Source organism: Megascapheus bottae, chromosome 1 (assembly GCF_031878675.1).
Source record: "Megascapheus bottae isolate mThoBot1 chromosome 1, mThoBot2.hap1, whole genome shotgun sequence".
In the NCBI taxonomy this organism is placed as follows: Eukaryota; Metazoa; Chordata; class Mammalia; order Rodentia; family Geomyidae; genus Megascapheus; species Megascapheus bottae.
Window position 1 is genome coordinate 9,598,635 of NC_143509.1, and position 27,986 is coordinate 9,626,620.

A 27,986-nucleotide genomic window follows, 5' to 3' on the forward strand; every position below is an offset into this window, starting at 1 on the left:
AAAGGGAGAATATAGTAGTGTCAGGTCTTGAATTCAGGTCCTGTCACCAATCCTTGAGATGTTTGGCTCAAGGTTGGCACTTTACCACTCGAGCCACAGCTCAACTTCCTGCTCTTTTGGTGGTTCCCTGGAGTTAAGAGTTTCAAGGACATTCTTGCTCAGGCTGACTGAGAGCTGCTATCCTCAGATCTCAGGATTACAGGCATGAGTCACTGGAAAGTAGAATGTTGTCTATTTTTTTTAAAACTAGGAGCTGAATGAGGTGGCTCCTGCCTCTAATCCTAGCTACTAAAGAGGCTGAGGTCTGAGAATCCTGGGCACAAAAGGATCTGAGACTCTTATCTCCAATTAACATCAAGTAAATGGGAAGTGGGGCTTGGCTCAAGGGTAGTGTGGTAGCCTTGAGCTGAAGTGCTCAGGGACAGTGCCCAGGACAAGTTCAAGCCCCAAGACACCCCCAAAATAAATAAATAAATAAATAAATAAATATAAACAATTAAAGTAGGTTGAGCTTTCTGATATTCATTTCATTTTTTTAACTCATACACAAACAAGCGTATTACAAAAGTGGAAGATTGGACTTACTATTTCCTCCAGACTAGTTGAAAGAAATAGCAAAGACTTAAAAAATATTTTTTGCCAGTGCAGGGCTTGATTGCAGGGCCTGAGCACTGTCCTTGGGCTTTCTCAAGGATACAGCTCTACCACTTGAGCCATAGCACCACCAAGAAATCATACCCCAGTCTTCAATGAATGCTAGGCAAGCATACTACCACTAGGACAAACTGCTGGCCCAAAAGACAGCAAGGACTTTTAAGAAGAGTTGAAAGAATAAAGAGGAGGGCCGGGAGTTTGGCCTAGTGGTAGAGTGATTGTCTAGCATGCATGAAGACCTGGGTTCGATTCCTCAGTACCACATACATAGAAAAAAGCCAGAAATGGTGCTGTGGCTCAAGTGGTAGAGCTCTATCCTTGAGAAAGTCCAAGGACAGTGCTCAGGTCCTGATCTCAACCCACGACTGGCAAAAAAAAAGAGTAAAGAGGAAAATGACATGTAAATCATTTGTATGAACTTCTACAGACCTCTTAGCCACAACAGAGACCACAAAAATGGCATGGGGGAACTCCGCCCCCTGTTTAAAAAGAGTTTATTAACATTGATTTTTACATCATATTTCAAATGTCATGTTTAACAAACAAGTATTCAAGAAGGGATTTTCATTTCATTAAACTGCAGCTTAGGCGATCAAGGAGTTAACACCCTCAGAATCCTCTTCTACTCATCATACATTACTTTGTGTATAGATGCGCATAAACCTGTATATGGATTTTTATATGGATATAAATGACATCTAACAGCCATGTCTGAGAGAACACAAGTGTCCTTTGTCTCTGAGCCTGACTTACTGAACTCACTCGCACATTTCTAGGTCTACTCATTTCCCTGCAAATGCCATAGTACCAGAATAGGAAAGTCAACAGGGACCAGAAGCAGATTGGTCTGCCTGGGGTTGCAGTGGGACAGTAAGTGACTGTTGGTGGGTCTGATTTCTTCTCAGTATAGTCAAATTCAATTAGGCTAAAGCTGTCTTACTGTGAATCTTTTGGAAATGTTGGAACTGTGTCCTTTCTATGATTCTTACACAAATGATCTCCCCAAAAAGTTGTTCTAAAAAGAAGATAAGAGTGGGCTGTATTGTACTGACATGCTCTAGCTATTTTTATGATCTTGAATTTCTAATATGTTGTTCTCCCAGTGGGTCAGATGTGTAGGCACAGGGCTGGGAAAAAAAGGCCTGCCTGAGTTAGAAGAGGCTACAAGTGTGGGATTGCCACAGCAGAGAAATATTTCTAAGTACACTGCACCTCAATTATGTTACACATTTAAATGTATACATATCTGAATATCAGGTATATACAGTTGAATATTCCTACACAAACATTATGCTTTTCTAATGAGATTTCTTCCTTTAGCAGTTGTCCAAGTCATCTCAGAGCAGAAAATCTAACCACAGTCTCTGAGTTCCATCTCCTGGAACTCTCAGATGACCCTGAAATACAGCCAGTCCTCTTTGGGCTCTTCCTTTTTATGTATCTAACCACCATACTGGGAAATCTGCTCATCATCCTGGCAGGCAGCTATGACCCTCACCTCCACAACCCCATGTACATCTTCCTCTGTAACCTCTCCTTGCCTGACATCTGCTTCACATCTACCACTGTCCCCAAGATGCTGGTGAACATCCAGAGTCACAGCAGAGCCATCTCCTATGGGGGCGGCCTCACCCAGATGTCTCTCTTTTTTTTGGCTGCATGGATGACATGCTTCTGACTGTCATGACCTACTTTGTGGCCATCTGTCACTCCCTGCACTACTCGGTCCACTTGAACCCTCACTGCTGTCGATCTTATTATTGGTGTCTGCTTTCTTTAGTGTTTTGAATTCCCAGTCACACAATATATTGATCTTACATTTTACTTGCTTTAAAAGTGTGGAAATCCCAAATTACTTCTGTGATGCTTCTCAAATATTTAAACTGTCCTGTTCTGGTTCCCTTACAAATAACTGTTCATATATTTAATTACTGTAGTCTTGGGCTTATTTCTTCTTTCAGGAATCCTTTACTCTTACTACAAAATTATCTCTTCCATCCTCAGGATCCCCACAGAAAGTCGGAGGCACAGAGCCTTCTCCACGTGTGGGGCTCACCTGTCGGTGGTTTGCTTTTTCTACGGCACCTTGCTTGTTGCGTACTCTGGTTCGACTGTGTTCCGCGGCTCCAAGAAGTTTGTGGTGGCCTCGGTGATGCACACCGTGGTCTCCCACATGCCGAACCCCTTCATCTACAGCCTGAGTAACAGGGACATTAGCAGGACTCTGAGGAAACTGGGCAGCAGGATCCTCAGAACTCAGGTCTTGGGTAGGACACTTAACTGAATGGAAAATTTAGGCAGCTCTCTGTTTCTTCTTCCAACTGGAAAATGTGAAGAGTAATTGGCTAAATAATTCCCCAACTTGTTCCCTCATTGCACAGTAGTTAAGAGCCTTAGGATTCTGGAGACTGAGTATTTATAGACAGATGCAAAGATTCAGTTCAGGAGAATAAATAGTTTTTCAGCAGAGGAGTAGTGCCTGTGAGGCTCTCAATGCAATTCGTGTAAATAGAATGTGCACAGAACAAAATTACAATGGTATTTTAGACTCTTAAGAATTTCCTGGAAGAAATGGAAAGACTTAGAAAAAATCATATTTAGTGAAATAAGCCAAACTCAAAGGAACATAGGCTCAATGGTTTCCCTTATTTGTCATAATCAGTAGAAACCTTGGGCTTTCCCAGCAGAGATCTACAATAGAACAAAACCTAGATACATAAAGCAATACAGAATGACACTAAATGAAAGACCTCCAGGATATAGAGACAAAAGCCATATAATGAGTGATTGTTGTCCTTCATGTACTATGTTATCTCTCATCTTTTTTGATGTCCTTGGTTACCTCATATTTTTACAGGATTTCACCTAGTTATCTGATATATTGTATATATGCATATTTGGTTATTTGAGGTCAGATAGGGAAGGGAGGAAAACAAGATGAGGGGTGGGGTGGTGGGAGGGAAATGAGGACCAAGACATGAGAAAGGGTATCAATGTTTGTGAAGTTATGCACCTTCTTTCTGGTGCATGTAATGCAACCCTTCTATTAATTACAATAAAAATATATGAAAAAATTATTTTCCTGGAAGGGGCAATGATAGAGAAGGGAAGAGATGAATGAAATTAATTTGACTTTTGAGTTTCTCCTGGAATATATGAAGAGTCTAAACAAATATTTCTGTGGAAGTTTTCTAATTTGTTCTTCTTCAAGTGCAAGCATATATTCTGAGAGACTGGGTACTTTTGAGGTCTGTGTTGTAACTTCAAGACTCCTTACAGTAGCTAATACGCATGGTCTGCACCCACGTTCATTTTGAACGACTGCAGTTCTGATGGGCTCACAGCTGAGTATCAAGTGCCTGTGGTGTTTGACCCTCGAATCTGGACACTGGGTGCCCTCACAGGAACTCTAGAATTGAGCCTTGAGTTTTCATCCATCCTCAGTCGTCAGGGAGGATTGGAGTCAATATTGCCTTGTCATGATCTGGATGAGTAGATGAAGTCATGTGCACTCAAGGTCATTTTTCATCAAGAAGAAAACCATTGGCAAGAGAACATGAATAACTTTAACTCTGAAGGTCAGGAATATCTTTTGTCTGTTATGGAGGTTGAACTCTGCCGGTGTGTATGGGCCTTGTCTAGGCCTGTGGGTGAGCTGGACATGCCTGTACATCTCAGCTGAGGTGGTGGTGAGATGTTGCCCCATTGCTGGACCTACTGAACCTAGTTGTCACTGGTTGAAAGAGACTGGTGAAGTGTCTGTCGTGCTAACTGAAACAGGTTGGCACCACTAGTGAGTATTTTATGTTCTGTGTACAAAATGAACCCACATTGAACCTGAATGTACTGTAAACTCGACCGAACTGAATCAGGATTGGAAAGTGCTGCCTTTGAGTGAGTTGAGCCTATCTGCAGAAGGTTGCTTCTGGTCAGGTAGAAAGTGGGCTTAGTAGGGGGAGGAATTTCCTTCTGAGCTGGTTCACACAGCCTCTCTGGATCTTTTTCTGCAGAATGAAGTAGGGGAGCTGGGAACGGTTCACACAACCACCCACCCACTGTCCAGCACTGTAGGCGACAGAAGGAGAAGCTAGGCTCAGTGGGGTCTGTGCTGCTGGCCCCAGAGCTGGTGGTGTGATGAGCTGAGTGGGATGAACGGCTGTGTCTAGAGAACACCCCTGCTAGGTTGAACCCTCTAGGTGAAAATGATGTGGTGAGGACACAAGGGGTCACTTTACATGGCTGTGAAAGTGCTCCTCTGTGTGTTCCTCCTCTTCCCTCTGCCCTCCTCCCAGTGCTTTCATGGACAGGAAGTGTTGTTTTCTCCAGTAGCTTGGTGGTGAACCGCCTGGCTCCAGTGTGTCTCTGCCAACTCACAGGCTGAAGCCCAGACTGAGGGCCACAGCCTGTTTCCCCTGCCTTTCCACCAATCATCTGTCTCAGGGATATACTTCAAATGATTTAAACTCTTTTATTCACCAAATATTTTTAATGTTTTTATATTGGTGTCACTATTTAGGTGTGAATTTATTTCTTGGGCTCTGGTCCTAGTGCTAAACAAAGTGAATAAGGCTGTCCAAATCAAAGAAATAGTTTTTATCTACCAATACAGAAGTGAATTCTTACAATATATTCTGGGAAATTCATATCACAAGAAATATCTGGTTAGACCATAATACACACACACACACACACACACACACACACACACACACACACACACAATCATTTTGTCTTTCTCTTTCTCTCTCTGTCCCAAACAGGTTAAATGAGAACCTATCAAGTTCCAAGTCCCAGGTTAAATAAGAAGTTATTGACACAGCCCAAAATCGTAAGAGGTACTTCCTTGTGTACACACTTGTGTGGGTCCAAGGTCACTGACCCCACAGTCATGGTCACTGACCCCAGAGTCGGTCACTGACCCCACAGTTAGTCCCCAACAGTTAGGAATCCTAGCTCTTCAGGAAATGGAAATCTGAAGTTCATGGTTCCAACAAGGCTGTGCGAGAAGTGCAGGGGACTGTTTTCCCTAATGAAGTAAGCTCCTCAAAATGCATACCCTCTCCAAAAAGTGAGGAAATGAGAGTTTTGACTCAGTGGTACAGCACCATCCTTAAGCAAGGAAATCTCAGCAACAACTAATTTTCTGCTGTAAAGATGTATTTACTCTGTTCGTTGGTACTGAAGAACCAACACTCCATCATGTAGTTTTTCTGGTTGGTCTGCAATATAAAACTGACCTAAGTGCCAGTGAAATACTAGAAAACTTGAAACACAATTAAGTAGTATTTGTTTCAAAAGCCAGAGATATAAGTAGTGATGATGTTTTACCCTCAGTCTAAGGCTATGTGTAGCTATTATTTACTAGAAGAGAAAAGCCACTATTACAAATTTTTAATAGTTGTTCTATGAAGGTGAAGTATACATGGTTGAAGTAAAATAATTTTTGTCATGAACGTAGGGAATAGATAGAAAGATGCTTTCTGTCAACAACACTAAAACTATCAACCAAAGATATACTGGAGAAGCACTCAAACAAACTTCAGACCCTTATCCTAGCTACCAGGGAGGCTGAGATCCGAGGATCAAGTTTAAAAGCCAGCTGGGGCACAAAAGGACCTAAGACTCTTACCTACAATTAACCTCTAGAAAATGGAAGGGGGGCTTGCCTCAAGGGTATGGTGGTAGACTTGAGCTGCAGAGGTCAGGGACAGAACCCAGGCCCAGGGGTTGGGTGATAGCCTTGAGCCTAAGAGCTCAGAGACAGTGCCCAGGCTAAGTTCAAACCCCATGACCCTCAAAATATTAAATAAGTAAAGTTCAAACATTTTTACGTTTATATTCTTACAGAATCTACCTTACCACAACAGTATGTCATCCTTCTCTGTTATGGAAATAAGCCTGTCAGGAACAGCCCAGTAGTTTGCCTTCAGAGATAAGCCTAGATAACCTCCTTTGGCCTGATGTAACATATCAGCCCAATGCATACAAAGCAGTGATTTGGAGCTAATAAAATCATAACTGGCTTCCTTGTGCATGGCTTATCACAAGTGCAGGATTTGGGGAAGCTTAATATAAGAGTCAAGCCATACCACTTCTTTTGAATATTTGTTAGTGACATAGGTATACTTTTACTTGCTTCTAGTGTCACTTGCATTTTCCTCTTTTATCTTCAAGATTTTCTATCTGTCCTGTGAATTTCATAAAGTCAGTACAGTTAGAAAAACTGTTTGAAAACATATTTTAATTATTCAGCAAAAAGGCAGGTTGGAGATACAGTTCATATGAGCAAACAGGCTGAGCAAACAGAATATAAACAGGAGATCCTGAACTGATCCTGGTATTGTACAGAAAACCACACTGGTGTTATCACTCCTTTTTATGTCAATCCATGAAATTGTAATTGTGCCTATATGTATACTTAGAATAGCACACATATAAGTATTGGAAAAGTACTACCTCTCTATATTCATAACTAGAAACCTATACAAATTGTTTCTGTGTATGTGTGTGAATTGTGAGCATGCAACTATCAATAATACAGGGGTTTCTTCAATCTCCAGGTGCGGGACTGCTGATACTTGGACCAAGCCGACGTCCCTTATTCTTGGTTTTTCTTTCAGTGAATTTGAGATGAAAACTCAACTGTCCAAGGAACCACTCACATCCGTGTAGATTAGGTATTGGATTGCTCTTTCATTGCTTCCTCCAACTCACTCAAGCATTACGAGACCCCCATATCATAGAGTTCATTCTCATACTTCCTAATGGAACCCCACTCAAGACAATGATATTCAGAATATTTCTGTTGAAAAATTGCCTGGGGACTACTCAAAAGCCTGTGATCAGCCTGTCCTCTGGCATCTCATCAAATCTCCTACACCATATGATCCTGCAGCTGGAAATCCTCCATGTCCACCTATACAGAATACATTCTGTGAGATTCTTTTCCCATTTCTTTTCTTGTCTTTTCTTCTTTACCAATCCTGGAGCCTGAACTGAGCGCTGGGACATTGCCCTTGGGCTTTCTCAAGGCTAGTGCTCTACCACTTGAGACATAGCCACTTCTTCCTTTTTCTCTCAATGTGGTATCAAAGAATCAAACCCATAGCTTTGTGCATGCTAGGCAAGCACTGTACCACCTAAGCATGCTCTCAGCCCTGCACAATCCATTCTGAAAAGAGAAAGCTGTGTTTTTTGTTCAGCTGTGAAGCTTAAACTTGGGGCCTGTGCACTGTCCCTGGGCCTCTTATTCTCAAGAACAGTGCTCTCCCACTTGAGGCATTTAGGTTGAGTAACTGGAAAAAAGTTTTGTTTACTTTTTCATATATTTTTATTGTAAATAAAAGAAGGGTTACATTATATTCACCAGATAGAAGGTACATTCCTTCACAAACATTTATACCCTTTTTCATGTCTGGGTCCCCATTTCGCTCCCTCCACTTCCACGCCTCATCTTTTTTGCCCTGTTCCCTATCTGATGTCAAATAACTAACTACGCATACATACAATATATTAGATAACAAGGTAAAATGCTGTAACAATATGAGATAACCAAGGGATAGCAAAAGAGATGAGAAATAATCAGTAGAAACCTTGGGATCTCCTGGCAGAGATTTACAATAGAGCAAAACCTAGATACATAAGGCCATATATTATGATGTTAATTGAAAGGAACTCCAGGATATAGGAAAAAAGCCATATAATGAGTGATTGTTTTCTTAAAGTATAGTTTATTTTGGGTACCTATGGCTCACACCTGTGTTCCTAGCTATTCAAGGCACTGAGATCTTAGTATCCCATTTCTGTTGCCAACAGAGGCAACAAAGGCCATGAGAATCTTATCTCCAATTAACAATCAAAGAGCCAAAAGTAGAGGTGTGACTCAGGGGTAGAAAGAGAAGAAAAATCTCAGTGAATTTCCCAGAATCTGAATACAAGTCCTTGAGCTATCAGAAACACAGAAAGAAAGAAAGAAAAAAGAAAGAAAGAAAAAAGAAAGAAAGAAAGAAAGAAAGAAAGAGGAAAGGAAGGAAGGAAGGAAGGAAGGAAGGAAGGAAGGAAGGAAGGAAGGAAGGAAGGAAGGAAGGAAGGAAGAAGGAAGAAAGGAAGAAATGGAAGGACCCAGGCTGGGAATTAGAAAACCAGGAAGAAGAACCAGAATGAAGAAATGAAATCTCCTTAGAGATAAACGTCTCAGCATAGTATTTTCTAGTGTTGAATTATCTGTATGAATTAAGGGTGGGAAACCAATTGTCTATGTTTTCCAGAACGTTTACAAGGATCATATCTTCAGAAAATGTCACTATTTGTTTATTAATATGAAAGTATACATGGGTGTTTCTTTATAGATTGGATGAGATTGAGTTTCACCAACCAGGGTGACTTCTGTGGATTTTTCTCCAGTGATCTTGGAAGAGGAGCCTCTATTGTTCTTTGACCCAAAAACATTCCATATAATGTTCATTTTCTTTCTTTCTTTCTCTCTTTCTTTCTTTCTTTCTCTCTTTTTTCTTTCTTCCTTTCTTCCTTCCTTTCTGTGTTTCTTTCTTTCTGCATTTCGTGCAAATTCTTTATACACATGCCAAGTAGTGTGCTGGCAAAGTGAAAGCGCATAAATCAAAGACAATACCCTATAAGAAAGAGGTTTTAGGCAAATGCCGCCTTGTATAAATAAATCAAATAAATAGTTATTTAAAAGCCCAAAGGAAAAGCATAGACTTCTGTGGAATTTTATACAATTGGTTTCTAAACAACTTCCATGAGCATATATGGTCAAAGCAACCCCATTCCTTATTCTTGTTCTGAAACCTTGAGCACAGTGAATGGGCATTTGTTTCTTTTTAAAAAATTGTCTTTTTTTCTGGGTGATCTATAGAGGGGTTACAGTTTCATTTGTCACTTGTCATGTCGTGGGTGCACTTCATTTTAATCATTGATACTCCTTCCCATGTTTTTATCCCTCTTTTCCTCCCTCCACCCTCTCCCAGTAATCTTGTTGTTCCTGTTGTCTTTCCTATTTCAAACAAACAAATAGACATATGTACAATACATAGGGTACCAAAGTCAGACACAGTAACAACAGGGGATAAAGCAAAGGAAAAAAAGAGAAAGAAATAACTTCACATAATTCAATAAGAACAACAATCACAATCCATATCATAAAGTTCATTTTGCCTAGCTTTTCCTATGTGAAAGAATAGCTTTTGTGCTATTGTTATCCTCTCCTAGGAAAATCCTAGACTTTAATTAATTATTACAACTAAGCGAGGCCATGGAGCCTATGTTTCTTTGGGTCTGATATACTTTACTTCGTAGGATTTTTGCAAGTCTTTCTTTTCCCTTATGAATGGGATGGTGTCACTCATTCTGATGGCAGCATAGAATCCCAGTGTGTACAAATAACCCATATTCTTGACACATTCATATACTGAAGGGTATCTTGGTTGGTTCCACACCTTAGCTATGGTAAATAATGTTGCAATGAACATGGTTGTGCTAGTATTTCTAGTTAATGGACTGTTAATGGACAGTTGGGTAAATGGCCAGAAGTGGGTTAGCTAGGTCGTAGGGGGTCTTTTGAGGATACAGTAACAATGAAAATAACCAAATGTACTCATTCCTTTAATTATGTAATAGATACACCACTGCTCATCTTCTTTTCAATAAAGAAATACTCTAGTAATAAATATATGTATGGTTATTTAGTGTATAAACGTTGATTAAGCAAGGAGAAATTCACTAGTTTATCCAACAATGATTGATTCAGCTATTATAATGCCTCCACAAATTTCATCCAACTTTGGTTCAACCCTCAATACATTTTGAAACAAACTTGGGTGTATTTATAGCCTATAATCACCCTTATCCACAATGCAAAATACAGAGGGGAAAGAAAAAAATGAATTCTCAAAAACTCACTCTTCAAAATTTCAAAAGGCAAATGTGGAAATGATAATGTGTAATTACTTAATATAACATGCTCTAATGAGCATAGAACAATATGGAACTATGTAACTAGGAAAATATTAATAGAGTTCATTAGGGAGCTAATAAACACTATATAGGGAAGAATTTGCTTTATTGAAATGTTTTGAAAATTAAATAAAAGACAACGAAGACTAAAGACAAAGATTGTATACTAAATACAAATAGACATATTAAATGCAGATTGAATTGGCAGAAACACGTATATGCAGAATAAAATGAAAATGAGATCATTTAGTAAGAAGCTGACATCTACTGTGCTATCACCACTAGAGAAATGAGTGTGGGCCATTTTTTTTACTGAAGTACTTCCAACAGTACCCACTATTAGCTTATTGGGAAAATGATGTAGGTGTACTTCAGATTTCTATTCATTGATCAAACACATTGAATTCATCTTAAATCCTATTTCCTGATTATGTGTTTTATCACTGATGGCAGGAAGATAATTTCTATGTGACTTGAACAGGATGATGTAACACTGGAAAAAAAATGCATCCCAGGAGCCCTGCCCCGGAGGCCAAGATGGAGAAGACCTCCACAGCCACCATCACCTTCCCCTTGGCACTGTTGTAGACAGGCAGCAAGGTAAACCAAGGTCAGTATCTTGGCACTGTTAAAAAAAAACAAAAAAGAATAGCAGCAGCCATTTTGCCCAAGTAAAGAGCCTGCGGGCCAGGGACATAGGGACATTCCCAGGCATGCTTCATCATCCAGGAAACCTGCAACCCAGGGAGACATGATTTCTGTCTGTGTTAGCATACTCTTGATCTGAACACTTCATACACAGCCCCATATCTGATGAGGAAGATAATGAGGAAGTAATTGGGAAGAATTCATCCCATTTCCATCCTGCCTTTTCTTAAATGGAAATTAACGATTTGAGACTGTTTAATGTACTATCAGGTAGTACAAAAATGGTTAGTATTGTTTTATTTTAGGCTTTTCTGAACTATATCAATAACCTCGTGGACTGAGACTTTGGCCTAATAGTAGAGTGCTTGCCTAGTATGCACAAAGACCAGGGTTCGATTCCCCAGTACTACTTACATAGAAAAAGCAGGAAGTGGTACTGTGGCTCAAGTGGTAGAGCTCTAGCCCTGAGAAAGCCCAGTGCAGTGCTCAAGCCCTGAGCTCATGCCCAGTACTGGCTAAAAAAAAAGAAAAACTCCCATTAACCTCTCATGCAAATTATTTTGTTTTCTAATTGAAATTTTACACTAAATGACTATAATACATAATGATGTTTTTCCATGTATTTTTGTTGTAAGTAATAGAAGGGTTACATTATATTCACTAGATAGAAGGTGCATTACTTCACATACATTGATATCCTTTCTTATGTCTTGGTCCCCATTCCCCTCCCCCCCCCAGCTCCTAATCTTGATTTCCTCCCTTCCCTATCAGACTTCAAATAACCCAATACACATATATACAATATATCAGATAACCAGGTGAAATACTGTAACAACATGAGAAAACCAAGGGACAGAAAAAAAGACATGAGAGATAACAGTACATCAAGGACAACAATCACTCATTATATGGCTTTTGTTTCTATATTCTGGAGGTCCTTTCATTTATCATCATTCTACATGGCCTTATGTATCTAGACTTTGTTCTATTGTATATCTCTGCTAGAAGAGTCCAAGGTTTCTACTGATTATGACAAATGAGGGAAACCAGTGGGTCTATGTTCCTTTGGGTCTGGCTTACTTCACTTAATATGATTTTTTCTAAGTCTTTAATGGTGGATTTTTAAAAAAACATTTTTACTATCAAAATGATTCTGTATGCTATTTTAATAATAGTTCTGATACTCAGTGAATAAAGGTATAGATAGTACCAACCATTAAAATTATGGGTAATATGGTTTATATATCCCTATGAAATATTAATAAAAGCCCTACAGTATGTCCTTCAATGATGGCATTATTTTGGTTGCTCTTCCTCACCTGTGAAGCAGTGGTGAATAAAGAACAAAACCAAGTTTGAAGCTCTAAACATGATGTTATACCGAACCGTTGTCTGCTTCTTAAACCAAAAGACCCTTCTGATCCCTTGCTCTGTGGCAAAAGCAGTCTGTGCACTTGTACATGATCCCTGCTTTCCTGATTTTATAAATGGAATCTGGAAGAATATGCAGACCCTGTCCTTATTACAGCTTTGTACTTAATGCTATAATAGAAGTAAAACTTGCATTATTGAGTATGGGGAACTGAGTTTTCTTGAGAAAAGCATGAATATACTGGGATATAAAACAAGCAAAGTCAGATGTCATTCAAGGCTGTGCTTTGTGTAATTTCAAGGGGCAATACCATCAAGTGTTAGTACCTGAAAGGATGGCAGTTTTGCCTCTGCAATCTGAACTTCTACTGACTCACATTAATTGGATGACATTATGGAGAATTTCTACTTGAGTCCTGGACTTATTCTGTCCCATCAGAATCTCATTCTCCGGATGAAGTTTGCAATCCAAACAACAGCCAGCCTTTTCTTTCTGAGGTGATTTCTGAAATTCAGGACCACAACGTTCACTCCAAACTGAGGGAGCAGTCTGAAGAAAATTAGATATGTTTTGATAACTCTTCAGATGCTTTATTTTTTTAAACCTTTGAACCTTTATTTTCTTATATAAGAATAAATCTAAGCTAACTGTTCTAGCACATGTATTTGTTTTTCAAACACTGTCTATAAACCATGTCCAAGGTGAGTATATTTATAAGCCTGAACAAAAACTAGACAAACAATTCTGAGAAGAAGTGACAACTTTAACAGTTTGTGATAAGACAGTCACAACAAAGGAAATGCTGTGAATTAGGTAATTTTTCTTGCAAATCCTTTATACACATGCCAAGTAGTGTGCTGGCAAAGTGAAAGAGCATAAATCAAAGACAATACCCTATAAGAAAGAGGTTTTAGGCAAATGCTGCCTTGTATAAATAAATCAAATAAATAATTACTTAAAAGCCCAAAGGAAAAGCATAGACTTCTGTGGAATTTTATACAATTAGTTAGTTAGAAATTGCACAATTTCTATTGGTGGATTACTTCGCAATTACTTATGACATTTTTGGCAAGTATATCTGTGCCATTAGTTAATTTTATAGCCAAGGTAACTCAAACAGAGAATTGTTAAGAAACTTTCCCAAGAAATTCACAGATAGATGTAAGGCTTCCCTTTAGGGTTCATCTTCCCATAGTCTTGAATGGCAGCAATTCCAGTATGGTTATGGACTCCTAACTACTCCCTCAGTGAGAGATTGGTCTGAGAGGAACTGACATAAGTGATAACATTAAGGCCTCCAGGAAGTATCTCTAGATATATTCATGGTTGGTACTGGTGATATCATTTCTTCTGAAATGTGACCCCATCTACATGTCAATGAGTGCTTATATTATTCAAGCCTCCCTCTGTAATACAGCCACCTTCAAAAAGGTAAAATCGATTAAAAAAAGTGTAGTTTTCAAATTAGTCTGTAATATCTGGAGGGTTAAAAAATAAATCAATGATCTGGGTATGTGAGACACTCCTGTAATCCTAGATACTCAAAATATGTGATCTGTAAGAGAAGAGGATTTGAGGGCAGTCAATGCAGAAATTTACCAAGACTATATCTCAACAAATAAGCTGGGTTTGATGAGTGACATCAGAATCCATGAGAAGCTGTAGGTAGGAGAATGTTGTTCTTAATGTACTATGGGAAGTTGTTTCTTTTCTCTTTTTTTCCACTTATTGTTAATTTCATGAAGTTACTGTATCTGAATTTGTATATTAGCATACTTTATATATACGATTATTTGTTTATTTGAAATAGGGAAGAGATGGGGGAAAACAAGACGACTAGGGGGGAGAGAAAGGGGAACAAAAACATGAGAAGGGGAATAAAGGTTCTAGAAGTAACATACCCACTACCTGACAAATGTAACTGTAACCCCTCTATGCATCATCCTGACAGTGAAAAAGAATTGTCCCCCCGCAAAGGAAAACCATATCCAAAAAAAAAGCAAAAAAGAAAAGAAGAGCTGGGAGTATGGTTCCAGTGATATAGTACTGTCTTAGCAAGGACATGATCCTGAACTCAAACCTTGAGTAAAAACAAACAAGAAAACTCAATTAAACCAATTTTGTAGGAGTCCAAGTAGTTGAGGTTGGTTGAGGCTTAGATAGGAATATATAGTGTCAAAAAAAACCTATTCAGACTTTTCTGACATACAGTTAATAAGAACTAATGATATAAAGAGCATCTAGACCTGTTGGAAAGGCGAGGCAGATTATTATGTACACAAAGGCATCTAATAATGTAGACAACCTGGGCTAAAATTTAGCTCACACAAAATGCATTCTAATTTGATGTTAGGGTTGATTTTCAGAAAGAGTCGCTATTGGTCTGATTTTCACAAATGAGGTCCTAGGTCATTCTCCTATTCTTATGTATTCACTGGGTATGCATAACTTATATTTTTTGCCAGTCCTGGGCTTGAGTTCAGGACCTGAGCCCTGTCCTTGGACTTTCTCAAGGCTAGAACTCTACCACTTAAGCCTCAAAATCACTTCTGGCTTTTTTCTATGTATGTCTACTGAAGAATCAAACCCAGGTGCATGCTAGGCAAGCACTCTGCCACTAGCCAAACTCCCAGCCCCATAACTTACTATTTTCATGAACTGAATTTATAGCCAGGCACTGGTGGCTCATGCCTATAATTCCTGTGACTAAGACGTTCAGGTCTGAGGATGACAGTTCAAAGCTAGCCTTGGTCTAAAAGTAAGTGAGACTCTTTTTTATTTCTTTTATTTTTTCATATATTTTTATTGTAATTAATAGAAGGGTTACATTATATTTGCCAAATAGAAGGTACATTAATTCACATACATTGATAAACTTTCTCATGTCTTGCTCCCCATTTCCCTCCCTCCTGCCCCCACCCCTCATCTTGTTTTCCCCCCTTCCCTATCCAATTTCAAATGACCAAATACAAATATATCCAATATATCAGATAACAAAGTAAGAAACTGTAACAATATGAGATAATCAAGGGATAGCAAAAGAGATGAGAGATAACATAGTACGTTAAGAACAGAGTCATTCATTATATGGCTTTTGTTTCTATATCCTAGAGGTCCTTTCATTTAGCATCATACTATATGGCCTTACATATCTAGGTTTTGCTCTATTGCAAATCTCTGCTAGGAGAGCCCAAGGTTTCTAATGATTATGACAAATGAGAGAAACCATTGAGCCTATGTTCCTTTGAGTCTGGCTTACTTCATTTAATATGATTTTTTTCTAAGTCTTTCCTAACAAGTGGGGTGATGTCATTTTTTCTGACAGCAGCATAGAATTCCATTGTGTACAAATACCACATGTTGTTGATCCACTCATCAACTGAGGGTCATCTGGGTTGGTTCCATATCTTTGCTATGGTAAATAGTGCTGCAATGAACATCGTTGTGCTGGTGGATTTAGTTTGTCCTTGTTTCTGGACAATTGGGTAAATGCCTAGTAGTGGAATTGCTGGGTCATAGAGGAACTCTATGTTTAATCTTTTGAGTAACTGCCATACTGCTTTCCATAGTGGTTCAATGAGTTTGCACTCCCACCAACAGTGTAGTAGTGATCCCTCCTGGCAACATCCCCTCCAACATCTGTTGTTGCTAGTTTTCTTGATCCTGACCGTTCTAACTGGAGTGAGGTGGAATCTTAGAGTTGTTTTGATTGGCATTTCCTTTATGACCAGAGATGTGGAGCATTTCTGCATGTGTCTATAGGCCATTTTTGTTTTTCTTCAGAGAAGACTCTCTTTAAGTCTTTGGCCCATTTGTTAATTGGATGGTTGTTTCTTTGGCTATTAGTTGTGCGGTGATTCAATTTTTTAGCTGTTGATATATTTTAGATATGAGGCCTTTATCCATTCTTTGGTTGGTGAAGATCATCTCCCATTCTGTAGGCTTCATGATTAATTTACAAGCTATGTCCTTTGACATACAAAAGCTCTGCAGTTTAATGCAGTTCCACTTATCCAGCCTTTCTCTGATTTGTTGTGATTCTTGGTCCTTATTAAGAATGTTTCAACCTGTGCCAAGGAGTCCTAGTGTATCTCCTTTTACTTCTTGTAAAGTTTTCAGTGTGTTGGCTTTTACCTTGAGTTCTTTAATCCATTTGGAGTTAATTCTAGTGCAGGGTGACAAAGAAGGATCCAACTTTAATTTTCTGCAGGTGCTTATCCAGTTCTGCCAGCACCACTTGTTGAAGAGCTTGTCTTTCTTCCATTCTATTTGTTTGGGCTCCCTTGTCAAAGATTAGGTCTGTGGTTTAATATCTGTGTCCTCAGTTCTATTCCATTGGTCTTCAGACCTGTTCTTATTCTATTCCCAAGCTGTTTTGATAATTATAGCTCTGTAATAGAGTCTAAAGTTTGGTATTGAAGTTCCTCCAGCGCTGTTCTTTCTGCTAAGAAGTGTTTTTGCTATACGGGGTCTTTTATTATTCCATATGAAATTTTGGATTGCCTGTTCTATTTCTTTAAAGAATGCCATTGGGATATTGATGGGTATTGCGTTGAATTTGTAGATAGCCCTTGGCAAGATTGTCATTTTCACAATGTTGATTCTTCTAATCCAGGAGCATGGCAGGTTTTTCCATTTCCTCAGTTCTGCTTTAATTTCCTTTTTCAGGGTTTTAAAGTTTTCATCAAAAATGTCCTTTACATTGTTAGTTAAGGTAATTCCTAGGTACTTTATTTTCATTGAATCTATTGCAAAAGGAGTTGCTTTCCTGATTGTTGCCTCGTTCCTCTCACTGTTGGCGTAGAGGAAGGCGGTTGATTTTTGAGGGTTAATTTTATACTCTGCTACCCTTCCAAAGTTTTGATTCAGCTCAAGAAGCTTGGGAGTGGAGTCTATTGGGTTCTTTAAATACAGAATCATGTCATCTGCAAAGAGGGATAGTTTTACTTCCTCTTTCCCTATTTGGATACCCTTTATGCTTGCTTCTTGCCTTATTGCACTGGCTAGGAATTCTAATACTATGTTAAAGAGGAGTGGAGAGAGTGGGCATCCTTGTCTCATTCCTGATTTTAGAGGGAATGTCTTTAGCTTTCCGCCATTAAGTATAATACTAGGTATGGGTTTGGACGGACCTGCCAGCTTCACCGAACCGGAAAATCCAGCAATTTGTGAGTACCTACGCAGAGGCATTGGGAGGGGAGCCCCTCCCCCCCAGCTGAGAGCAGTGCCATCTTGACTACTGGCAAAGACAGGCCAAAGCAATTGGAGCCTGAGAGGTGTTTCTGACAGTGCCATCTTTGTAACTGGCAAAGGATTTTCCAGACATCCCTTAGTCGGAAATCCGGCCCCAGTGATGCTGAAGTCCGTCCCCTGTGCCAGCCACAAGCCTGGTAAACAAAGCCACCCGCGGATCTTTCAGCTTTGTTTTACCAATCAAGCAATCTGATCCGAAAACCCACAAAGCCAAATCTGAAGAGAAAAAGACTTTGTGAAATGTTTAGATCCCGAATTTAGTCAAGACCCAAGTTTCCTGTCCGCCCCCCCAAAAAAAACATAACTGAAGACAACCCCCTTTTTGGGGGGATTGTTTTTGTTTTTTGTTTTTTGGGTTTTTTTTGTTTAGTTTACTTTTGTTTTTGTTTTTTTGTGTCCTGTTTTCTTTTATTTTGTTGTTGTTTTGTTTCCTTTTTCTTTTTAAAATTTGTATCATTGAAATCTCCAATATCTACCTCCCTCATTTCTCTATATTCTTCTTATTACTCTTGTTATTATCATAAGTTTTATCTAAGTTCATCTAAATTTTATACTCAAATATTCTACCTGTCTATCCCCTTAGGTCAGTTATCATTGCACAATAGCCTTTCTTCACTACTATAATAATATTATACTCCTGCATTATTCTTTTCCTACCACCCTTGTCATCTTTCATATTATTTTTCTATCTCTGGTCCTCTGTTCATCCTTCAACTCTAATAATTCAGGGATCTACAATTGATGGTTGTTGAGCAATGCTATGTATGTAGGTGTTCAATTATACTCTAGGTCCAGAGGGACTCAAATACAATAGAAGATTGGATTGAGGGGCTTATTGTCTTGGTCATAAATCGGTAATCTGTGGTTGTATTAGATTTGTATATAAGTGCACAAAAAGAAAGAGAGAGTGATATTACCAATCTAAAAGAGCGAACATCTATCGTCAGCAACTGAAAAGGTCTAGGTTGGTTATATCTGAAAAATTATAATGTTGTTTAGTATTAATCTTGCCCCCATTTTCAAATGGGCAGAACAAGAAACTCAAGAAAAATGTCAAATCAAGGAATAGTATCTCCCACCCAACATAAACAGGCAATGGAGAAATCAGTGGCAAATATAGAGGAGCGTCTTCCAAGTGGTATACCAATGAAATTGATAAACATCATTAATGAAAAGTGTGAAAATATAAAGAAAGAGATAAGGGAGGAAGCCATAGCTAAACAAGAGGAAAACATAAACAAGGTGATATGTGAAAAAGGGGAAGCCATAAAGGAGGCCATAATAAAGGTTTTTGAAAGAAAAATGGATGAATTCATAAAATCCACAAACAAAATGGTGACTGAACTCCAACAAATGTCCAAAGAGAATAAAGCTGCTGAGGTAACCACTCAAATGGAAATCAAGGAGCTAAAGAAATCCATACATGATCTAAAACAAGAGATGCAAGGAATCAAAAATGAGCAACGAGAAGCAAGGAGATGAAGAATAAAGTAGAAAGCTGTGATAGCAGGTTAGACAATGCAGAAGAGAGAATTTCCGGGTTTGAAAATAATTTAGTTGTTATAGAGAAAGAACAGAAAATGAGTCAATTCAAATCTTGAAATATGAGAAAACGCTACAGGAAGTCCAAGATACAATTAGGAAGCCTAATTTAAGGCTAATTGGTATTGAGGAGGGTCTGGAGAAAGAGGTCAATGGTATTAGAAATATACTTCAGGGAATCATCTCAGAGAACTTCCCAAATATCCAGAAGGGCAGGCCCATCCAGATAAAAGAGGCTTTTAGAACCCCAAACAGACCTGACCAGAAAAGGACATCCCACGGCCACATTTATAATCCGAACTGGATCAATAGAGATCAAAGATAGGGTCCTACAAGCAGCCAGGGAGAAGAGAACAATCATCTATAAAGGCAAACCAATTAGAATAACCTCAGATTTCTCCGCAGAGACCATGCAAGCAAGAAGAGATTGAAAGGATGTATGTCATGCCCTGAAGTCAAATAAATACCAGCCAAGAATACTGTACCCTGCTAAGCTTTCATTCACAACTGAGGGAACAATAAAAACATTCCATTCCAGGGGAAAACTGCAACACTATGTAGCAACAAAACCAATATTACAGAAAATTCTCAAAGATGTTCTACATATGGAAAACCAACACAAATGTAATACAGAGAAAGGCATGGCACCTAAAAGTCATAACATCTAAGTACCACAAGAACTATCAAGACACAGGCCCTAATGAAAGCTTTTAAAAATGACAGGAACTAATAAATATTTCTCAATCCTGACTCTCAAAATCAAAGGATTTAACGCTCCAATTAAATGACATAGACTATCGAGTTGGAGTAAAAAGCATGATCCATCATTCTGCTGTCTTCAAGAGACACATCTTACCCAAAAAAACAAACATTTTTTGAAAGTTAGAATAAACTCAATCAAGATAATGGCCCCCATAAACAGTCTGGAGTTGCCATCCTCATATCAGATAAAATAGACTTCAAACTAAAATTAGTGAGAAAAGACAAAGAAGGTTACTACATAGTACTAAACGGATCTTTCCTCCAGGAGGACATAACCATCCTAAATATCAACACACCAAATCCCGGAGCACCGAACTTCATCAAGCAAACTTTACTTTCACTGAAACTTTACATAGATCGAAACATACTGTTGGTGACTTTAACACACCACTCTCACCTATAGACAGATCAACAAGGCAAAAACTCAAAAGAGAAACCTTAGAACTGAACAACTGTACAGACCCACTAGATCTAACAGACATCTGCAGATTATTCCACCCATCAACAACACAATATACGTTTTTTTTCAGCAGCACAAGGTACATTTTCCAAAATAGACCACATTTTAGGGCATAAAACAAACCTGAGCAGATTCAGGAACACTGAAATTATTCCCTGAACTCTCTCAGTCCACAAAGGCATGAAATTTGAACTGAACACCCATCTCCATAATGAAAGCCCTGTAACTCATGGAGATTGAACAACACATTGTTAAATCACCACTGGGTCATCGAAAAGATCAGAAAAGAAATCCAACATTTTATGAAATTTAACAAAAAGGAGCACACAAAATACCAGCTCCTTTGGGACAAGGCAAAAGCAGTACTCAGAGGAAAATTCATAGATCTGAGTGCTACAATAACAAATAATATTTTCATAGTTTTATTGGCAAAGAAGCTAGTATTCAAATCATCAAAATGCTTTGAAATGCTCCTCTTCACTTCCTATGTTCACAATGCATGTTTTTCTTCAAGAACTCTCAGTTTGTTTTGGCCTTGGCTTTTGCTATTGAGGAGATCATTTACATAACTTCACTCTCGGATTTGATGTCTATGAAGTTTGCACTGGAGTTTGGGAAGCATTTAAAAATCCTTTCATTTGACTCTTTGGGAAGGACACAATCCCAAACTACTCCTGTGGAAGAGACAGCAAGTCTGTAGCAGCATTTACAGGACCACTGGGATCAATGGCTGCCCAGATCGGAACATTGCTGGAAGTCGACATATTTCCACAGGTGAGGGATGGAGGGTGGACAGATAAAAATGTCTAATTTTGATGTCCTTTTAGGTGTTAGAAGGATAGGAAATAATGAATATTATAAGGGCCTATCAAATTTTGTGATATCAACAGGCATGTATTGAAGGAGAGTGGGATATGTGTATTTCCATTGTTTGGAAAATCGGATGGAAGATTAGTCATGCAAATGGATTATTTGTTGTTTCAAACCTTATCATTAATTTTCTTCATCACAAATCAGGGAATGGAAAATGACTTTCAAATGTGAAGATATGTTGAGGAGGGTACTGTTGATTCTACCTCTCATCCTAGCTACTCAGCAAAGTTCTCTCTAATGAATCAGAAAAAAAGCAGGTAGAGAATATCTGGCTCCAGTAGTAAAAATATCAGCCGGGTGGGAGAAAGCCAAGAAAGTACACGAGGTCCTGAGTTCATGCACCTAGACTGGCACTCTCACACACATACACAAACGCCCACATTCACACGTACACACATGAGCATGTTATTATGTTGAAAAAATAGGGCTAAAAACAATACCTTTTCAGATCTATAGATAATATAAAAATTGAACACCACTATGCTGAAGCATGTGTGGAAAGGGTAGATGTTTTGGGAAACCTTTAGACATATAGGGAACAGGTGCTTGAGAACAACAACATAAATCACACTCATGTGAAAATGGAACTAGGAAACTTGGGGAGTGGCTGAGGTGGAGAAACATGGGAGGAATCGGTGTGAAAATATCAAGAGGCACTTTACCAAGAAGTTGATCTGTTGTACAACTATTAAAGATCAGTTTGATTTTTTTTGAAAAAACTGAAAACAATCATCTTTCACCAATGTTAACTCATGCTTATTAGGCTTCAAGACTGAGATTGTGATGGCTGGTAATCTCATTCATGGAGAATCCAATTTTCTTGTTTTAGTTTACCTTTGGCTCTTTTGAACTTGCTGTGAGCCAAGATTCCAACTCTCTATCAAGTGTCACCAAAGGACACATCAATAGCCCCTGCCATGGTTTCCTTACTGCTTCACTTCAGCTGGAACTGGGTGGGGCTTTTGATTTCACAAGATGATAATGGTTTGTGGTTTCTTCCTAAACTGAAAGAAGAGATGACCAAGTACAGACTTTGTGTAGCTTTTGAGCTACTGGTCTCCAACAAAGGCTTGGCACAAATGCTCCAATTGATGGCAGTTTATAATGAGATCAATAAATCTTCAGTAAATGTTCTCATCATATATGGTGATCATGAATCACTACTAGATTTACTGTAGTTTTGGCTAAAGGCAAAGTTTGTATCATGAACTCACAGTGGGATTTAACCATGAAAAGGAGATATTTCATGCTAGGCTCATTGCATGTACCTTTCATATTTTTACACCATCGTGCAAAAGTTTCTGGATTCATAGATTTTGTCAAGGCAGCTAACCCTTCCAAATACCCAGGGGACTTTTTTCTTGCTTGGCTGTGGTTTCTCTCTTTTAATTGCTCAGCTTCTGAGTCTCACTGTGCGACATGGGACAATTGTCCTGATGCCTCCTTGGAATTTTTGCCTGGGCATATGTTTGACATGACCATGTCTAGAGAGAGTCACAATATCTACAACTCTGCATATGCGGTGGCCCAGGCTCTCCATGAGATGATTCTTCATCAAACAGAAGTTCAAATGATTGGAAATAGAAAAGGGACAGTGCCTTTCGGTGCACAGGTAACTTGTTCTATTTTACAAGGCACACACCATTAGCCCAGGCGTTTACTAGAGGGTGTCTTACTCTATGAAATTAAATATTTCTAGGGGTTTTCCAAGTCCCAAATGATTTTATTTAAATGTCTTTGAGGTACTTTAGATATGTGATTATATCCCTCATACAAAAGAATGACCAGTACAAAATTAAAATATATTCCATGCTTATATAATTTGCTTTTGGGTTTTTTTTTTGCCAGGGTCTGAGTGCTATCTCTGGAACTCTTTGGGCTCAAGTCTAGTATTTTATCACTACAGACACAGCAGTTTTTATGAGTATTTCTCTGTACCTTACTACAGACAAGAGTATCACAGACATTTCAGCCTCCTGAATAGCTAAGATTACAGGTATGAGTTGTCAATGCCCAAGTTCTAAATTTTTTTTAGTTAATATAATCTGTACTTTTCATAGTTATTGTTTTTGAATTGCATATGTAGCTTTTCCTTACATGTCTCTGCAGTAGTATCAAATGATGACCTGATAAACAGCATTATACATACTTTCTATGGCAACTAGTTTCATTCAGCTGTATTAACAATTTAGTAGGCTAGATCGATAGACATTCATGAAAGCAGTGGTTGTGTCAAGCTGTAGATCGGCAACTCAGAATTGTCTTATATACTGCCATTCAGCTGGTATTGGTTTGTCTTTGAAGAATATGCCTTGTAGTCCATTTCTGAGTAACCTGATTTCAAAAAGATTATTTCTCTATAGATTTTCTTTTGGAAGACTTCATTAGGTGTTTGAGCTATTCTTGATTATGAAGTTAGAAATTAAGGACAATCAGAAGGCTTTCTTAGTTCAGGTTTTCTGTGTTAATTTTGAAATGTAATTCATTGGAAGATGTTGTATCTCTTTTAGCTTCACCCTTTTCTGAACAACATCCAGTTTTACAATCCTGCTGGAGATCAAGTGATTTTGGATGAGACGAAGAAATTGGAGCCAGAGTATGACATTCTGAACATCTGGAATTTTCCAGATGGTCTTGAACTTGGGGTGAAAGTGGGAATGTTTTCTCCATATGCTCTCCATGGTAATCAACTGTCTCTATCTGAAGCGATGGTATAGTGGGCCATAGCAACTACAGAGGTGGGTTGAATATAAAAATAATGATTTTACAGGCATATGTATATATAAGTGGAAGTCTTCCCTTAAATTTATAACTGGCTGATTCCCAGCAACTTTCTCCTATCTCCCAAGATACCCAAAGTGCCAAGATCTGAGTATCATGGTTTAAGGTTACATCAAAAGGACACTTGTGAGAGACATTTTTCTCCAATTATGAACAAAAACATCTACTAGTAGACTTGTGTCTCAAATAGTAGCGTGCAAATCTAAAGCAATAGTATGTCATTTTCACTGCCCTAATAAATGAAAATTAAATGTTTCTAAATATTGATTATAATATCATCATAAAATGTAAATTGTGTCTTTCCAGAAGATTTCCTACACTGTGATAAAGTACCTGAAGATCCCTTTAGGTGCTTGAAAGGTTTACTTTGTTCCCTTCTATGGAAGGTTTATTCAATGCTTAGTTGACCTCTCTAGGCACTTTTGGGGACGGGAAAGATTGAAGGCAGCTTTGAGAAGATGCTCACTTCATGGCCACTGGAAAACTAAGAGGAAGATACTATGTGCCTGGGGTTCTCACAATGCTACAATAAGGAGGACTTCCTCCTTGCTCTTTTCTACTTCACAGATGAGTAGTGACAACAGATAGTAACATGAATATTAGAAAATTACGTAGGGTTGTGCGCTAGGGCTTACTTCCTCATCATCAGTTTCCACTTTTTTGTTCTTGTTGTTTTTTGCCAGTCCTGGGGCTTGAATCCAGGACCTGAGCACGGTCCTTGGGCTTTCTCAAGACTAGAGCTCTACCACTTGAGCCACAGCACCATTTATGACTTTTTCTATGTATGTAGTACAGGAGGAGTTGATCGAGGACTTTGAGCATGCTAGGCAAGCACTGCACCACTCAGTGAAACTCCCAGACCTCAGTATCCACATTTTAAAGATTCCATACTCTTCAATATTTCAACAGGATAGAAATGAAGGACGTATTACATAAGCCTAGGGTAATCACAGGATATGTATTCTATACAGAATTTATCTTACTGACTGCACTTAGCTACATAAAATCATTATACTGCATGGCACGGTGGTGCACACTGTAATCCTAGGTACTCAGGAGGCTGGGATCTGAGGATCAAGGTTCCAAGCCAGCTCGGGCATAAAAGGCATAAAAGGACCAGAGACTCTTTTTTTATAATTTTTATTGTAATTAATAAAAGGGTTACATGATATTTGCCAGATAGAAGGTGCATTAATTCACATACATTGATACCCTTTCACATGTCTTGGTACCCATCACCCTCCCCCCCACCCCCCCGTCTTGGTTTTCCCCCCTTCCCTATCAAATTTCAAATAACCAAATACCAATAAATTCAATATATCAGATAACAAAGTGGGATACTGCAACAATATGAGATACAGAGACTCTTATCTACAGTTAACCTCTAGAAAACGTGAAGTGGGGCTTGGCTAAAGGGTAGAGAGGTAGCATTAGCTGAAGAGCTCAGGGACAACGCCCAGGCCCAGGGGTAGGGTTGTAGTCTTGAGCTAAAAAGTTTAAGCCTCATGAACCACAACAACTACAACTACAACAAACACATTATACTTACTAATCTGATTGTTTCAAATGATAGATATTTGGAGTGCTATCTATGTAAGTCTGAACACATCCCTGATTTTTCTCAGACTCCTCATTCTGTCTGCAGGAAGAGTTGTGGTCCTGGATTCAGGAAATCTCCTCAGGAAGGAAAGGTTGCCTGTTGCTTTGATTGTACCTCTTGCCCACAAAATGAGATTGCTAATGAGACAGTAAATCCATGACTTAAGGCATAATTCTTCATTTTTTCCCTTTATTGTTAGGGTAACTTATAGAGGGGTTACAGTTACATTCATCAGGTAGTGGGTTCATTTCACTCTATTCTCCTTAATCCTAACAAATCAATGAAAATTTGTACATAATGATTAGACAACCCATTTTCCTTCTCTCTGATAAAAGTTCATATTGTCTAGTGGTGGCATTGGCTTTTGAAATACATTACATCATGTGTCCAAAGTACCTATTTCAGTAATAGTTTCTAGTATATTGCAGACAAGGTTATGTTCCACAAACCTTTTATATCAATAATGAAAAAGACATGTGTAAACCTGAACATAACATGAAACATAAGTCCTATAAGAACATTGTTCTTATGGAAAGTTACTTTCTATCCACATAGAAAACATGAATCTTGCTTCTATATTTCTTGTTGCTGAGACCCTTTCATGCCACATAGCAAGTGCTCAGAAATATGGATTCAGTTTAACTAGTGAGCATGTCTTAGAGTGTCCAAGACTAGGTTTTCAGTTTCAACAGCTTCACCGATGAATTGGACACAAAATTTAATGAGAAAAATTCAAATATGTGTTAAGGGAATAAAATTTATATGTTCAGTACAACTAAGCTATATTATGCAAAATTTCCATTGGATAGCAGAAAAGTACATGTGTGAGAACACATGAGAAAATGTGTAGATAATACTTGTTAATATGACTCCCCAAAGGGCACATTATCAATTCAAGTATTAGTCAATGAAGGAAAAAGAAGTTGAACAAAAAACCAGAGTAGTGAAAAATATCGATTTGGGAGGTGTTTATGGTTTAGAAAAGAAACTAAAGTGCTTTTATGATAGGAAATGCTGACATATCAGGATTATATCTAAATGAATACTTTCCACATTTCTTTGAAGAAAATGAAGCTTGCAATATTGATTAATGGCAGATTACACATCTCTCCAGATATGGAGCAGTGTGTATGGTGTGCAGATCACCAGTATGCCAACACACAGAGAGACGAGTGTCTCCTGAGAGCTGCAAGTTTCCTGGCTTTTGGAGATCCCTTGGGCATGGCTCTGGCCTGCATGGCTCTTTGCTTCTCTATGCTCACGGCTGCTGTGCTTGGATTATTTGTGAAACACACAGACACTGCCATTGTCAAGGCCAATAACCGGGCTCTCAGCTACATTCTATTCATCTCCCTCATTTTGTGTTTCCTCTGTGCCTTGCTCTTTATTGGCCATCCCTACACAGCCACCTGCATCCTGTAGCAGATCACATTTGGACTTGTGTTCACGGTGGCTGTCTCCACAGTGTTGGCCAAAATGGTGACTGTGGTCTTGGCCTTCAAGGCCACTTGTCCAGGGAGAAGGATGAGGTGGCTGCTGGTGTCTGGGGCTCCTAAGCTCCTCATCCCCATCTGCACCCTCATCCAGGTGAGTCTGTGTGGCCTCTGGCTGGGAAGCTCTCTTCCCTTTGTGGACACAGATGCACACTCTGAACATGGCCACATTATCATCCTGTGCAAAGAGGGCTCCCTCACTGCCTTCTACTGTGTCCTGGGCTCCCTGGGCTCCCTGACCCTGGTCAGCTTCAGGGTGGCTTTTCTGGCCAGGAACCTGCCTGACACCTTCAATGAGGCCAAGTTCCTGACCTTCAGCATGCTGGTGTTCTGCAGTGTGTGGCTCACCTTCCTGCCTGTCTACCACAGTGCCAAGGGGAAGGTGATGCTGGCTGTGGAGGTCTTCTCCATCTTGGCCTCTGGGGCAGGCCTCCTGGGCTGTATTTTTGCCCCAAAGTGTTACATCATTACATTTAAGCCCAATAGCAATTATCTGCATGACTTCAGAGATAAAAGACATAGTATGGCCGGGAGTTTGGTCTAGTGGTAGAGTGCTTGCCTAGCATGCACCATAAC

At 39.0% G+C, this 27,986-nt stretch overlaps 1 pseudogene; it reads left to right on the forward strand.

The window, feature by feature from the left end:
* Window positions 1-27,986, forward strand: part of LOC150068329 (vomeronasal type-2 receptor 116-like) — a 65,938-nt pseudogene that overhangs the window by 16,050 nt on the left and 21,902 nt on the right.